Source organism: Amblyomma americanum, chromosome 6, assembly GCF_052857255.1.
Source record: "Amblyomma americanum isolate KBUSLIRL-KWMA chromosome 6, ASM5285725v1, whole genome shotgun sequence".
Taxonomy (NCBI): Eukaryota; Metazoa; Arthropoda; class Arachnida; order Ixodida; family Ixodidae; genus Amblyomma; species Amblyomma americanum.
The window spans coordinates 188338521-188344142 of record NC_135502.1 but is presented as its reverse complement, the minus strand read 5'-3'; the positions used below and the strand labels follow the sequence as shown (position 1 = coordinate 188344142).

At 47.1% G+C, this 5622-nt stretch overlaps 1 pseudogene across 1 annotated transcript; it reads left to right on the top strand.

Annotated features, from left to right (window-relative positions):
- Positions 1–1255: 1255 nt before the first annotated feature.
- Positions 1256–2899, top strand: LOC144095634 (uncharacterized; annotated as a pseudogene). Its single transcript, XR_013306744.1, has 5 exons — positions 1256–1322; positions 1394–1444; positions 1534–1605; positions 1912–1983; positions 2209–2899. The product of XR_013306744.1 is annotated as an uncharacterized LOC144095634 (transcript).
- Positions 2900–5622: the final 2723 nt, after the last annotated feature.

The window sequence follows — 5622 nt, the reverse complement described above, 5'->3', positions numbered from 1 at the left end:
TACGGGTACTCTACTCAAGTGTGGCAGCACGGCAGACGACTGCGGTCGTGGATTCAAGCCTGTCAGATGCGACTGCTACAGCGGTTGAAAAGGCAATGGCCAAGGTCATGGATCGGCTAGTGAATTCAGTAACAGAGTGCATATCGCAAGTCATGGTGGCGCAAATGACCCCTTCAATAATGACCTTCAATGCTGCGTTGAAGTCATCCGTGGATACTGCAGTACCTACTGAACTCAGTGCGGAGACGCCTTCCCTTGTTTCAATGCAGCCGCAAAAAGAGCGCACGCCTCCAACTCATGTACCTGAAGTCACGACTGGAGCAATTGATGGGTGTGTTGAGCTGATGGAGCTCGATGCTCGAGCTCAGAAACGTAGCCTGTCTCCTTTGGCCGTTGCTGGTCCGTCTAGCTCCTCTCAATCCAAAACAAAAAGAGTAATTCAGGAAAAACTGGTCACCACAGCATTTTGGAAAATGCAGTTGCTGCTGCAGATCTCTCGGCAGAATAGGGTCTCTGAGAGTGCTGCAGTGGAACTGCCGTTCCATTCAATCAGCCTTCATTGATTTAGTAACTCTTTCAAATCGATTTTCTCCTCATGTCATTGCGCTTCTAGAAACCTGGTTGTCGAAAGAGTTTTCATTTCAAATGGAACATTATCGAATTTTTAGAATGGACCGCCCATCAAGGGGGGGGGGGGGGTTTGCTTTTGCTGGTTTCATCCAGATTCTGTCACAAGGCACGATTGGTGTTTCAGCGTGTGGACGCTCATTGCGAAATTCAGGCAGTGGATCTTTCAGTTCCTGGTTTCCATCCCATTACTGTCGCAAATGTATATTTTCCATCTGGGGTTCATGACACACGGCCATTAGATTCCTTACTCTCTGTCAGCAGATCACATGTGTTGCTTGTTGGGGATTTCAATTCGCATCAATTGACTTGGGGTTATTGAACAGACCAGTGCGGTTTGCGTTTATGGGATTGGGCTTGTGTGAATAATAGCGGTTTCCATTGGGCGAACAAGAGCAAGAGCAGCGAGCAGACAGAGCAGCGCACGAAAGCAGCGGGGACGCGAGGTTCACGTCTCGCGACTGGAACATTCACGCTGTTCCGGGGGCAACGCAGCGATGAGGAGGATGTGACGCCATGAATCACGTGACCAAACTTTTCCCGCGCTGGCGTTGCCGCCTGCATCCCGTCTCGCGCACGCAGCATATTCTGCGCCGGCCTTTCGTTCGTCGCTGCGTTTAGCATGACGATGGGTGAAGGAGCACAACGGCTGTTCATGACCATGATAGAGGAGTCACCGCTACCCGCAGCACTAGGTAAGCGTCGTCTCTCTCAGAAATAAGCTGTGAAAGATAGCAGCGTCAATATCATTTTGTGCTCACCACAGCCGTCGTCGATGCCTTGGCCACTCTTGTGAACGTTGGAGAGATACCCGATGGTAAGCGACAATAACTACTATGCATGGTAGCATATTTGAGGATTATTTCAATTGATTTCTTTTATTACCATTTTTTGCGGCGAATGGAGTATTTAGGATAACGGCCGGGGACATCGCTACGTGTGATGCAACAACGGACGAGAACGCAGCCGTTAATATTCGTACTGTAACATTACTGGTCATGATGCCGCACCTTCTTGCTTTTTGTCATCTGCGGTTTACCGTCACTTCTGTCTGTTGATGCTTTCAGATTACTGTATATGCCTGTTTTGCTGTGCAGCATCTGACCAATCAAAGCAAGCCTCTTTATTTTTGCCCGTGGCAAGGGCTCATGACATGCTTCGTCCGTCGCAAACATCAGGCGCTTAGTAACCTGAAGAAGAAAAAAAGACCTTACCATTTCAGGTGGCACAGAGTAGGCACCTCGGTACAGTTTTTACAGTTGCAACTTTTATGTTCACTTGCAGAGAACACCGCTGCGTCGGACGTGGGCGAGAGGGGACCGCAGCCAGCGCCAGAAGTGAAAAGAGGCGGCGGAGGTGAGCTTGTGAAACGGAAAGTTGAGCTGTTGGTACATCTTTGAATACAAAAACAGTGCTGCAAGAGGAGTGCGACAGCGCTTGTCCTCGTTCGTAAAAAAGCGCCTCTCCTCCTCAGTTGTCCCCTGTCTCAGCGCTGTTTTTGTATTTAGTGTCGAACTTCTGCTGCCTGCATTTCTTGACGAATTCGACGTTTTTAGTAAAGTATCCGCATTTATTTCTCAGCTCCCGAATGGACACCAGGAAAAACCAAACTGCTATTAGATTACTATTACAAATACTTTCTGCAGGCGGGCCCATTCAAAAAGTTTAAAAACAAAAAGATGATTTTCAAGCAGGTTTCACAGGATTTGGCTGAGGTTCTTGGATGTAACAAAACGCCACAGCAGTGCGAAAATCGCTATATAACAGTAATGAGACAGAAGAAAAGGGCAAGTGACAACCACAAATCAGGTGCTTCACCTCATCCTGTCCCATTTGACAATGAAATGCGAAAAATCCAAAGCATTGATGACAGTCTCGAGCCAGAAATTCAAAGGGACTCTTTTGGAGTGACCCACAAGTCAACATCATCAAGCTCTGACAGCTCAGCTGATCTAATTTCCCCTATGCCTGAAATGCCCAGTACTCTGTCGAGCAATTCAGAAAATGATGAAACTATGAAAATGTCAACAGAGGTGAAGAAAAGGAAATGCCGTGCCAGTACTAGTCGTATGCAGCAGATGCAATTTTTTTTTATCAAATGAGGGCTATAAGCGCAGAGCGAACAGCTCACAGGGAAAAGCAAGAAAAAGAGAACAGGCGTGCTGAGCGGCGAGCTGAGCGCATTCAAGACTGGCAGGAACGTCGCAAGATGCACGAAGATAAACTTCAGCTCATCCGCGAGGCCTTGGGGCTCAAGCAATAAAACAGTGCACTTTGGATGAACATGTTGTTATGAGTGTTTATTTTGCGCAAGACAAAACGTTTCTGTGCATAGTCTTCACGAAGCATTGCTTTGAACATATGTTTAGCCCTGTGTTTGCATCACTACAGGCTTTGTGGGTACCTCCTCTTCAGTCCAATCTTGGACTTAATTTTTTCTCGTTTAACTTCTGCAAGTGCCCGTAAGAGGCTCTCTTCTCTAGATATTCCACTGCAGACTTCATCTACAGTAGGGCTCTGATCATTGTTAACCTGGGAGCCAAACGCATGTCCTGAAGTGGACTATGATATGAATCCCCGTTGTCGATGCAGATGTTGTGAAGATGTTGTGGGGCACAGCACCACGAGGGGGCACAGCACCACGACTGCAATGGAGCGCTCACCGATGTTGCTCTTTCAGGTGGCCCTTTTTCTCGGCGCGTCTCTGGAGGCACAGTCGGCAAAATCCTGCGCGAGCTCTACCGGGCATGATGGACGCGAAAACTGGAAGCGGTCGCCACTTCTGGACAGCTGCCACCGCCTCTGCTGGCAACCGGGATGGACCACACGTGTCGACGCTATCACCACAGGATGCACAGTATATCAACCGCCATTTCACCGCGCCCCGCTGGGGCACAGCACCACGACTGCAATGGAGCGCTCACCGATGTTGCTCTTTCAGGTCAGTTACCTTGACTGCTCCTACTGCCGCGTAAAGAGCGACAATCGTTTTCTTATTGTGGTGTTGTGCCCCAGTGAGTGGTCTGTTGCTTTCATGAACTGTGACAAGTTTGTAAAAGACCTGCTGTGTAGAATCCTATTGCTTCTGTCAGGGGATGTTGAATCGAATCCTGGCCCGGGAGCGGATGAAGTTCTAGCAACTGTCTTGCAAACTGTGCAAAGAATTGAATTAGGCCAGGATGATATCCGCAACGACCTTCGCGCTTTAAAGAATTGGCAGGCGTCCGTTGATGTCGAGTTGAGACAGCTGTCAGCTTGAATTCGGGTGCTAGAGGTGGACACTGCTGCTCTAAAAAACAGTAGTGCTTCACCAGTTTAGGCGCCCGAGGTTGCTCTCGAAATCTCTGACAAGTTAAAGTCTATCGAATCGCGCTGCGATGACGCCGAAAACCGTCTACGCCGTTACAATCTCCTTTTCTTCGGCCTACCTGACACCTCTGACGAAACCTGGTCATCCGCTGAGACAAAAGTAATAAACTTATGCTCGGAAACCCTCGGTGTAACAGTCGAGCCGTCTCAAATAGAGCGCGCACATCGCCTCGGGAAGAACCAGGAAGGCAAATGCAGACCTGTCATTGTTAAATTTGCACTTTTCAAAGACAAACAGCTCGTTCTGGAAAAGGGGCCCTAATTCAAGAATACAAATTATGCTGTACGAGAAGATTTGTCGTTAAAAACATGAATATCAAGGAAACACCTACTTGATTTTGCGAAGTCACAAAACGCCACGTATAAACTTAGCGTAGACAGACTGCACATCGGTGACGTCACCTTCGTATTTGATGTTGCGTCTGGGAGCGTCATTCGATCTACAAGATAGCTCACAAGGGAAAAGATAGCTGGTACAATCGATCATTCAAACTCTTGAGAACACAGCGCTTGCAGACAAAGGACCAGAACAAGAAGGACACACACCTGCGCTAACAACTTTTATTTCGGAAGGGGGCCGATCCGCGCCTTTTATACAGAATTGGAGGGAATGATGCGCACGCGCACAACACAGCCAGGTGGGAGCATGGAAAGAGCCAACACATAGACCAACTATTCTTATCGCCACTGATACCCAACAACGCAGCCAAAACAAACAAGAAAAGAAAAAAGAAAAAAAAAAGAAAAAGAAAAAAGAAAAAAGAAAAGAAGAGAAAGAACCAACGGGGGGAGCAAAGGCAGGGAACGTAAGAAACAATTCCAAAAAGTACCAAAAGATCCCGAAGAAGCCAACAACCAACACGGCTAAACGACTGACGATGAAAGGTAACAAGATGAAGGCACTAAAAACTGAACAAACAGGCATAAAAGGTGCAGGAAAAACCTGCGGGAGAGTAAAAGATTCGGCACAGCTAAAAGATGACGGAAACTAAAGGCGTTAAAACCGATACAAGCAAAAACCCAAGAAGCCGACGCGAAAGAATACAAGCAGAAAAGGTGGTCACTAAAATATGACATTGAACAGACAACAGATCTCTAAAAACAAGCAAAGAATCGTAAAAAACGTGTGGGCGATAAAACATAACAGAGAATAATACAGAAGAGTTTAAAAAGGAAAACATCGCAAAAAAAGAGGGCGCAAAAAAATCATCACGGAATGAAACGAAAAGAATACACTGAATCAAATCAAAGCAGAGAGGAATCAACACTCTTTGTCTAACAATGCAACTGAAGGTGTGCTAACGCACTCATCTTTTAGCTTGGTAATAGTGGCTGCTTCAATGATTTCTCGAGTCAGTTGATTTAAGTTTTTTGCCAAAATATCTGTTTCCTTGAAAGTGGGGGAGACGCGTCGGCAAGGACTGCAATCACGGCAGTGTATGGCCAAATTACCGGACCTTTTATCCTCAGCATTAGCTTTATGCTCCAGTAACCGCTTATTGATACATCGGCCTGTTTGGCCGACGTACTTCCTGCCGCAGGGTAAAGGAATCGAATAGACGACACCCGACGAGCATGCTACGAACGGATCCCGATGCTTAATTGTGCAGTCTGGAACTTTTTCCC